Source organism: Nomascus leucogenys, chromosome 22a (assembly GCF_006542625.1).
Source record: "Nomascus leucogenys isolate Asia chromosome 22a, Asia_NLE_v1, whole genome shotgun sequence".
Lineage (NCBI taxonomy): Eukaryota > Metazoa > Chordata > Mammalia > Primates > Hylobatidae > Nomascus > Nomascus leucogenys.
Genome location: NC_044402.1, coordinates 48,777,763 through 48,787,137, shown reverse-complemented (window position 1 = coordinate 48,787,137; position 9,375 = coordinate 48,777,763). Strand labels below are relative to the sequence as shown.

At 41.4% G+C, this 9,375-nt stretch overlaps 1 non-coding gene across 1 annotated transcript; it reads right to left on the bottom strand.

Moving 5' to 3' along the window:
• Positions 1-7,053: 7,053 nt before the first annotated feature.
• TRNAV-AAC lies at positions 7,054-7,126 on the bottom strand. Its single transcript has one exon. It is a non-coding gene; the product is annotated as a tRNA-Val (tRNA).
• Between the last annotated feature and the right edge of the window lie 2,249 nt (positions 7,127-9,375).

The following is a 9,375-nucleotide window of genomic DNA, read 5'->3' as shown; positions in this document are numbered from 1 at the left end:
CAGGGGTTCTCACCTTTTCTCTCCAATTTTGCCGCAGTCACTTCGCATCTAGCTACACATTGGAAATAACAGCCTCTTCAACTGAAAGTCGGAATTAAATGTTGATGTCATTTCTTCTTCAGCAGTGACACCTGCCCATTTCAGTCTTGCACTCCTCTAAAGCGGCTTGGGAAAGAAAAAAGAAAATCTTATGGAACAAGTGACATGACGCCCTAAGAGAAATTTCAGTGAAGAAAATGAGGGTGTTAGAGATGGGAGTAGCACTGGGGTTGGATGTGTGTCTGATGCCCGCTGTCCATCTGAACTCCATGTTTTGTTGGTCCCTTTCTCAGTATCCAGCCTATCGAGTCTGCTTGTGCGTGTCACGTGCTTGCTCTACCTGATGGTCTCCTCACCCCGGCGCTATCTTTTGAACACTGTTGAAATTGATCTTTTTTATTAAGATAACCACAATGGGAAACAATGCATACATATTTTGCTTTCCTTTTTTTCATATTAAATTCTCAGTCTGTTCTCATCAGAATTTTTGTCTTTGAGGACATAATTTTTTTCTTTTTTCTTCTAGATCACCAGGTCTCAGAATGGCTCTGAAGACAGAGTAGGCATTCGATAAATATTTGTGGAGTGACTGTTGAAGACTCGCCATTAGAGTGTGTTTTCAAACATTGGGATTTGGTTTGCCCAGTCTGACTGATAAACATATACAAAGGAGCAAAAGCCTGCCAAGGTCTACATTTACAGCAAAATAAAGTGGTTGTAAAGATTATATCATTTCATAGAATACATAGAATTACAGATGTGAAAAATAAATGCTAAAAATAATCCCAGCAAGAAACGAAACTTAAGACATTTCAGATTTGACAAAGGGGCATTTTCAAAGGATGACGAAACCACCGCTAGATACTTTAAAAAGACAAAATCAAAGCTCATTCAAGGGAGAGCTATATTGTAAAATATAGTCCCTAAAAACAGAACAGATGGCTGATCTTTTTTTCATTAGGTTGATATAATCTATGGGAGCATGGTTACTTGTCAGAGACTGCCATTGTTTGGTCGGCACTCAGAGGTGTGTTTATTGGAGTGAGTCCATCCCTGATCAGCTCACTTTCGGAAGCCAAGAGCAGACACTGATTGGTTTTCAAAAGTGTGCTCACAGAAGCGATTGTTACTGACAGATTGAACTGATTGAAAACCAGTTCTGGGCCGGGGGCGGTGGCTTACGCCTGTAATCCCAGCACTTTGGGAGGCTGAGGCGGGCGGATCACCTGAGGTCGGGAGTTGAAGACCAGTCTGACCAACGTGGAGAAACCCCATCCCTACTAAAAATACAGAATTAGCTGGGCGTGGTGGCGCATGCCTGTAATCCCAGCTACTCAGGAGGCTGAGGCAGGGGAATCGCTTGAAGCCGGGAGGCGGAGGTTATGGTGAGCCGAGATCGCGCCATTGCACTCCAGCCTGGGCAACAAGAGCAAAACTCCGTCTCAAAACAAACAAACCCCAACTATGCTCCCTTCCCTTTATCCATGCTGTTCTTCAGGTGACCTTGTAGTGACCTTCCACTCTTTCTTTAAACTGAGCATCATGACTTTGGGGATATTGGCAAATACGACAAAGAAGATTTTTTTTTTTTTTTTTTTTTTTTGAGAAGGAGTCTTGCTCTGTCGCCAGGCTGGGGTGCAGTGGCGCGATCTCGGCTCACCATAACCTCACGCCATTCTCCTGCCTCAGCCTCCGGAGTAGCTGGGACTACAGGCGCCCGCCGCCACTCCCGGCTAATTTTTTTTTTTTTTTTTTTTTGAGACGGAGTCTCGCTCTCTCACCCAGGCTGGAGTGCAGTGGCGCGATCTCGGCTCACTGCAAGCTCCGCCTCCCGGGTTCACGCCATTCTCCTGCCTCAGCCTCTCCGAGTAGCTGGGACTACAGGCGCCCGCCACCACGCCCGGCTAATTTTTTGTATTTTTAGTAGAGACGGGGTTTCACCGTGGTCTCGATCTCCTGACCTCGTGATCCACCCGCCTCGGCCTCCCAAAGTGCTGGGATTACAAGCGTGAGCCACCGCGCCCGGCCCACTCCCGGCTAATTTTTTGTATTTTTAGTAGAGGCGGGGTTTCACCGTGTTAGCCAGGATGGTCCTGACCTCGTGATCCGGCCGCTGTGGCCTCCCAAAGTGCTGGGATTACAGGCGTGAGCCACCATGCACAGCCCCGACAAAAAAGATTCTTGAGTAAGCCCTTTGCTCTTTTTGCTTGCTTGTTTTGTTTTGTTTTGTTTCTTGTTTTTAAATAGACTTAATGTTTTAGAGCAGTTTTAGGTTCACAGCAAAATTGGATGAAAGAGTACAGGGAGAGTTTTCATATATACCCTGCCTAATTCTCCTCCTCAACCTCCCCACAATCAACAAGCCACACTGGAGTGGCACATTTGTACATATGAATCTGCATAGACACATCATTATCACCCAAAATCCATAGTTTACATTAGGGTTCACTCTTGGGGTTGTACATTCTATGGGTTTGGAAAAATATATAATGCAATATGGAGATTGATTGATTATGGGCCCCAGCTGGGACACAAACTGTCTGGTCAATCCCAACCTATCAGCCACGAACTAGTGAGCTAAATAGATCTGAATTTTTTTAAGCTACTGAGGTGGCTTATTAAGAGGTATATTTGTAGCAATAGATAACTGATATGTACACTAAAATATTCATTCTACATCAGCAAAGTTAGTTTTTTTGCTATTATTCTAATACATAAGATAAACACATCAAGGTCTTTGTAGGCACGATTTCCTGTGTTTGGAATGACTTTACCTAGATATCCCCATAGCTAATTCATTTTCTTTCTTCATATTTTTGCTCAAATATAACATTTACTCCATTTAGAAATTAAAAATAAAATCTCAACCCTAATGTCTATCCTTGATTAATTTTTCTCTTTAGCATTTGTCATCACATCATGTATTTTATATACACTTTCTTTCTTTTTTTTTTTTTTTTTTTTTTTTTTTGAGATGGAGTCTCACTGTTGCCCAGGCTGGAGTGCATTGGCGAGATCTTGGTTCACTGCAACCTCTGCCACCTGGGTTCAAGCGATTCTCCTGCCTCAGCCTCCTGGGTAGCTGGGATTACAGGCGCCCGCCACTGCGCCCAGCTAATTTTTGTATTTTTAGTAGAGATGGGGTTTCACCATCTTGGCCAGGCCGGTCTTGAACTCCTGACTTCGTGATCCACCTGCCTCAGCGTCCCAAAGTGTTGGGATTATGGGTGTGAGCCACCACGCCTGGCCTATGCTTTACTTTTTTAAAAAAGCCTGTTAACCTTGCCATTAGAAAGGAAAGATTTCTTTTTATTTTGTTCATTGATGTTACCCCAGTGCTTAGTACAGTATGTGACACGTAGTATACATTTAATAAATACTTATTGTGAATGAATGAGTGATTAAATTCTTTGTCTAAAGAAAAGAGGACACATGCTTGAAGAGAGGTTGTGAGAAAGGAGCAAAGATTACCTTAGGTCTGGGACTTCAGATATGTTGTGTCATTAGAACTGGAACGACCCGTTTTCCTTTTCTGAAAGTTCATGGCAGGATCTACTTGGTGTAAGCTCCCTCCCTCCATCTCCTTTCCCTCCTTCTAATATCTGGAAGCTAGGTGTAGTTGGAGTTACCCACATTGGGTTTTAGCAATAAGGTCATCTATACTCCAGCTCAAAGTATCTCTTAATTTAATAAGATCTATAGAAAGTCTAGATTATCTCAACCCCACTGAAGGGCAGTAATTCATTGATCTATATTCTATCAATTGGGGAGGAATGTGAATCAGTAATTCTTTCAGTGTCATTTTCTCTTTGAATCTATTATGTCTGTCAACTATCTGATTATCTTTAGTCTTTCCAGTTTCAATGTACCCTTTAAGAATCCATGTGGACTACCTATCTAAATACTTGAATCCCTTTTGGGAAGAGCTTTTATTTTTATTTATTTATTTTTCTTAACTGAAGGTCTCATAGGTCTTCTCACAGATTACTTGACAGCTAATGGATTAACTGCTTTTAAAAAGGCAATTACATATGGCCTGAGCTTGAGAGTCGGCATTACATGTAAGAAAATATGGACACTTCTGAAGAATATAGATCATTTTTGTGATAGGCTGGAGGTGGAGCAGTGTCCATTAAATGACACCAATGACATGGCAAACTAGTGGACTGCCAAGTCTGTTGCTCTATAGTGGACTTTTCATGATTCCTTCCATCATTTTAAATTTTAGCGTAGCTATTCTAGAATGACTCTTCAAGTATCTTTGTCTTGAAAACAAAAAAATAACAGAAGAGAAGCATGAAATCAAAATTTACTGGTGACTTGTTGCTGTTAGACAGCTTTGAAAAATTCCTTATTCTCCTGAAGGGAGAGTAATTTTCCCATACGCCTATCAGTGAATTACTAATGACATAAAGAGAATTTTATCTACATTGAACTCAGCAATTTTCTCCTAGCTGTTGGATTATTCCTATGAACATTTAAATATGACATTTGACCCCTATCTGTTTTTTGTTTTTTTTTTTGAGACGGAGTTTCACTCTTGTTGCCCAGGCTGGAGTGCAGTGGCACGATCTCGGCTCACTGCAACCTCTGCCTCCCAGGTTCAAGTGATTCTCTGCCTCAGCTTCCTGAGTAGCTGGGATTACAGGCTTGCACCACCATGCCCAGCTAATTTTTGTATTTTTAGTAGAGTGGAGTTTCACCACATTGGCCAGGCTGTGGCTCACACCTGTAATCCCAGCACTTTGGGAGGCCAAGACTGGCAGATCACCTGAGGTCAGGAGTTTGACCCCTATCTTACAAAAGCTTCTCTTAACTCAACATTTTTCTCTAGTTAGTGCCCCATTTCTCAGATGACTTTTTTTAAAAATTTCCTATAAAGTTATTCAGGTTTACTATCTGCAGTTTCTCGCTTCCCTTTCTTTTGGAAACCCACCACCTTCAGGTTTTTTGGTATCAGCACTTCATGGAAACTTCTGGTCAAAGCCATGAATGACCTTTACATGTCTAAAATTAATGATCACTCCCAAGTTCTCATCTTTCTTGACTTCTCAGGGGCAATAGGCACATTATTCTTCTTAAAACATTTTATTTGATTTCCAAGACACTGCTGTCCTGATTTTCTGTCTTTCTCACTGGCTCTTTCTTCTCAACAGCCTTTGTTTTTCCTCTTCCCACCAGCCAGCTTTATGATGGGATACCTCAGGACTTGGTCCTTGGACCTCTTTCCTATATACACTCACTCATCTATTTTCATGGCATAAATAATGTTTATATAACTACCACTCATAAATTTGAATCTGCAATCTAGACCACTCCATTAAACTCCAGATTTGTGTATTCAAGTGATTCCTCGGCATTACACTTAAATGTTTTATAGTATACCAGTTAGCATGTCTAAAACTGGACTCTCATTTTTTTCTCCTAATAATCCTGCTGCACCAAGTCTTCTCCATTTCAGTTAATGGCAATTGCATCCTTTCATTTTTTCAGAAAAAAAAACAAAACAAAACAAAAAAAACCTTCAGAGTTATCACCGATTCTATTCTTCCACTCTTCACATCCATGTTCTCTGAAATTCCTCTTGGCTCTTATCTTTAAAATATAACCAGGCTCTGACTACTTTTCACCACCTCAACTGCCACCATACTGTTCAAGCTACAGTCATCTCTGATGAAAGGAACTTAACAGATCTCCTTAATTCCATTCTTTTCTCTCTACAAAATATTCTCCACTGAACTGTCGAAAGAGCTTTAAAAAACTTACGTTACTTCACTCTTTATGTCCTCAACAGAAGAGTACCGCATCTCTTCCTATAGAAGGCCAACGCCAGCCGGGTGCAGTATCTTTTTTTTTTTTTTTTTTGAGATGGAGTCTCCTTCAGTCACCCAGGCTGGAGTGCCGTGGGATCTTGACTCACGGCAACCTCCACCTCCCGGGTTCAAGTGATTCTCCTGCTTCAGCCTCCCGAGTAGGATTCCAGGCGCGCGCCACCAAGCCAAGCTAATTTTTGTATTTTTAGTAGAGATGGGATTTCACCATTTTGGCCAGGGCTGGTCTCGAACTCCTGACTACAGATGATTAACCCGCCTAGGCCTCCCAAGTGCTGGGATGAAGTGCATGAGCCACCACGCCCGGCCGAGGCACAGTATCTTTAATGGAACAGGTACTACTTGAACTCGAGTATTTGTTGAGGGCCGGGTGAGAGGGCCGGGTGAGAAAGTCAGTCTTAGCTCTGCTCTTGTTATATTACCATTCTTTTAATTGAAAGTTCTGACCGACCGGGCGCGGTGGCTCACGCCTGTAATCCCAGCACTTTGGGAGGCCGAGGCGGGCCGATCACCTGAGGTAGGGAGTTCAAGACCAGCCTGACCAACATGGAGAAACCTCGTCTCTACTAAAAATACGAAGTAGCCGGGCGTGGTGGCGCATGCCTGTAATCCCAGCTACTAGGTAGGCTGAGGCAGGAGAATCACTTGAACCCGGGAGGTGGAGGTTGTAGTGAGCCGAGATCGTGCCATTGCTCTCCAGCCTGGGCAACAAGAGCGAAACTCCGTCTCAAAAAAAAAAAATTATGTATATATAATGTTTATATATATATATATAATATATATATAGTATGTGAGTATACACACACACACACATATATATATATAAATAAATAGATTCAGAATTTTACAAAACAACTATGGGCCAGGCGCACTGGCTCAGGCCTGTAATCCCGGCACTTTGGGAGGCCGAGGCGGGTGGATCACGAGGTCAGGAGCTCGAGTCTATCCTGGCCAACATGGTGAAACTCCGTCCCTACTAAAAATACAAAAATCAGCTGGGCGTGGTGGTGCGTACCTCTAATCCCAGCTACTGGGGACGTTGAGGCAGAAAAATCGCTTGAACCAGGGAGTGGGAGGTTGCAGTGAGCCGAGATCGCGCCACTGCACTCCAGCCTGGCGACAGAGTAAGACTCCGTCTCAAGAAAAGAAAAAAAAGAAAACCCAAAAAGCAAAAGCTATACTTTGTTTCCGCCCGGCTTCGAACCGGGGACCTTTCGCGTGTTAGGCGAACGTGATAACCGCTACACTACGGAAACTTACTTGGTAAAGCTGTCTTTCACCTTCAAATTAGTTAAAATGAACTTTAAATTTATCCGTTCCTTCAGGGTGTATCTTTGGCAAAGGGATAATATTTTCCCCTACACTTTGTAATTCTTAGAATCCATAGTTTAAAACCCGACAACTCGCAATCAAGCAAATGCTTCTCCTGAAGCTTCAATTCTTTCAGAAGCACAGGGCGGGGAGATAGCAGGCAGTCTCTTGGGAAATTTTATTTCAATGCATTTTTTTTTGGTATGTTCTACGCTCTCTGCTCTCATAAGACGCTCTGATGTTCATTTCTCGATGACTGAAAAGCAGGGTATTGGTGCCCTCGAGTGTTTTTTTCTTCATGCTAGCAGCCTGTCAGTGAGATTCATTCAAAGTCCCGCTTACTCCTAAATGAGACTCTTTCTTGAGGTTTGAAACAAAAGGCAGAGGCAGTGTTCATGCAAAGGCGTATAATAAGAAATAAATAGCTTGGGTGTGTAAGAGGAAGTTTAAAATCAAGACAGAACAACCGTATTCATTAGGATCAGTTACCAATGAGCAAATATCTATATATCATACATGGTAATTGGTAATAAACATATATGTATATTTACACATATGTATATATATGTATATATGCTTCTCACACTATGTATTTTTTGCTGTTTTATAGATATATATATGAACAAGAGGATAAGCTTCCTCATCCATAATTATCTCATCCTTAGCATAGTGAAAAGCATCTAGGAGGCCAGATTTTATAAATCCTAAAGAAGTGATACAGAGTTCTGCTAACTATGGTAAAAATTTTCATCAAAAGATAGCATATTTGATCATCAACTGCTATTTGATAGGAATTAAAACATAAATTCCATGAGGAAAAGGATATTTTGTCTGTCGTGTCCACTGCTTTATTCCCAGCTACTTAATAGTCTCTGGCTTAGGACTTTTAGTAGAGAATTAATTAACATTACTTTAGTGAATGAATGAATGAGAACAAGTAACAATCAAGAGTTCAGTTTTGGATGTCTAAACTTACCTTTTTTCAGGGTATTCTAATTGATGGGTCTTTCAAACTTGTGCCAATTGAGATGCATATAAAATTGTTCAGCACTTGAAATACTCTCCTTACTTTATCTTGCAGTGAGACTATCCTTGGATTTTACTGTAGCCAATTTTTTTTCTAGCATTTGTACCTGTCCTCAGCTTTGACATTTTGTGTTAGTGTAGTGATTATCGCTGTGTGTTATATGCAGAAGGTCATGGTTTTGCTCTGCAGGAGATCCGAAATAAACCAAGGACTGATCCCTTTATCCTGCTTTTTAAATTTCTTAATAGACAGACCAAGGAATTATTTTACAATTGTTATCATCTGGTTGCCTGCTCCAGCAGACTACAGAGTTCTGGGGTCTGGCTAACATTTCCTCATTTTTTTCTGGCCTCCATAAAGGGCCCTCCACAAAGCCCAAGTGCTTACAATTGCCCAACATTCAGAATACAGAATTAACAGCTGATTTCTGAGACTATCGTGGAAGCTGTGAAAACGTAGAAAGCTGCCAGCTTCAGCCAACAAAGAGTATGCCAGGGATTCAGATGGCCTGAGAAGGCCTTGAGTCCAGAACCCCAGGAATAGAAAATGCTCAGGATAGAAAGGCGTTTGTGTCTTTCTAGGGCAGCTCATGTGGATCTGGCTTTTAGCTCTATATTCTGAAAAGTTGGAGCGGTAATGAAGGCAGAATAGTAGTAACTGAGCCAGCATTTGTCAGAATTTAGGGAAAGTGGTCAGAAAAATAACAAGCAGCTTGCAAATGAGGTTCTGTCCTGGATGTGATATTTGTTCTTTCAGCTTAACCTCAATAGACTGAAGTGGTGAAATGAGAGACAAGAAAATTTGACGTAAAAATTTATTTTCTAGACTCTTTGGTATTCGATCCCAATAAAATGATGGTTCCCTATCACCACAAGTGGATATCACCACACACTATTTTACCAATCCTTAGGATTCCATGGTGATAAAAAATCATAGTAAGTCACAGATACACCTAATTATAATGATGGCAAATTAAGCACAGCTTTTGCTTTCTCTTTATTCCAAACTACACTTATACAAAGCATTAAGGGTGTTTAAAGACGTAAATACACAGGGACAAAAAGATGAGAAAATGATGAGCAGTAGCAAGTAGCAAGATTTTGAATGCCAGAAAGCAGAATGAGTAGTGCTAATAGAAGGGAAAATCTTATTGTGTTAAGTATCTTT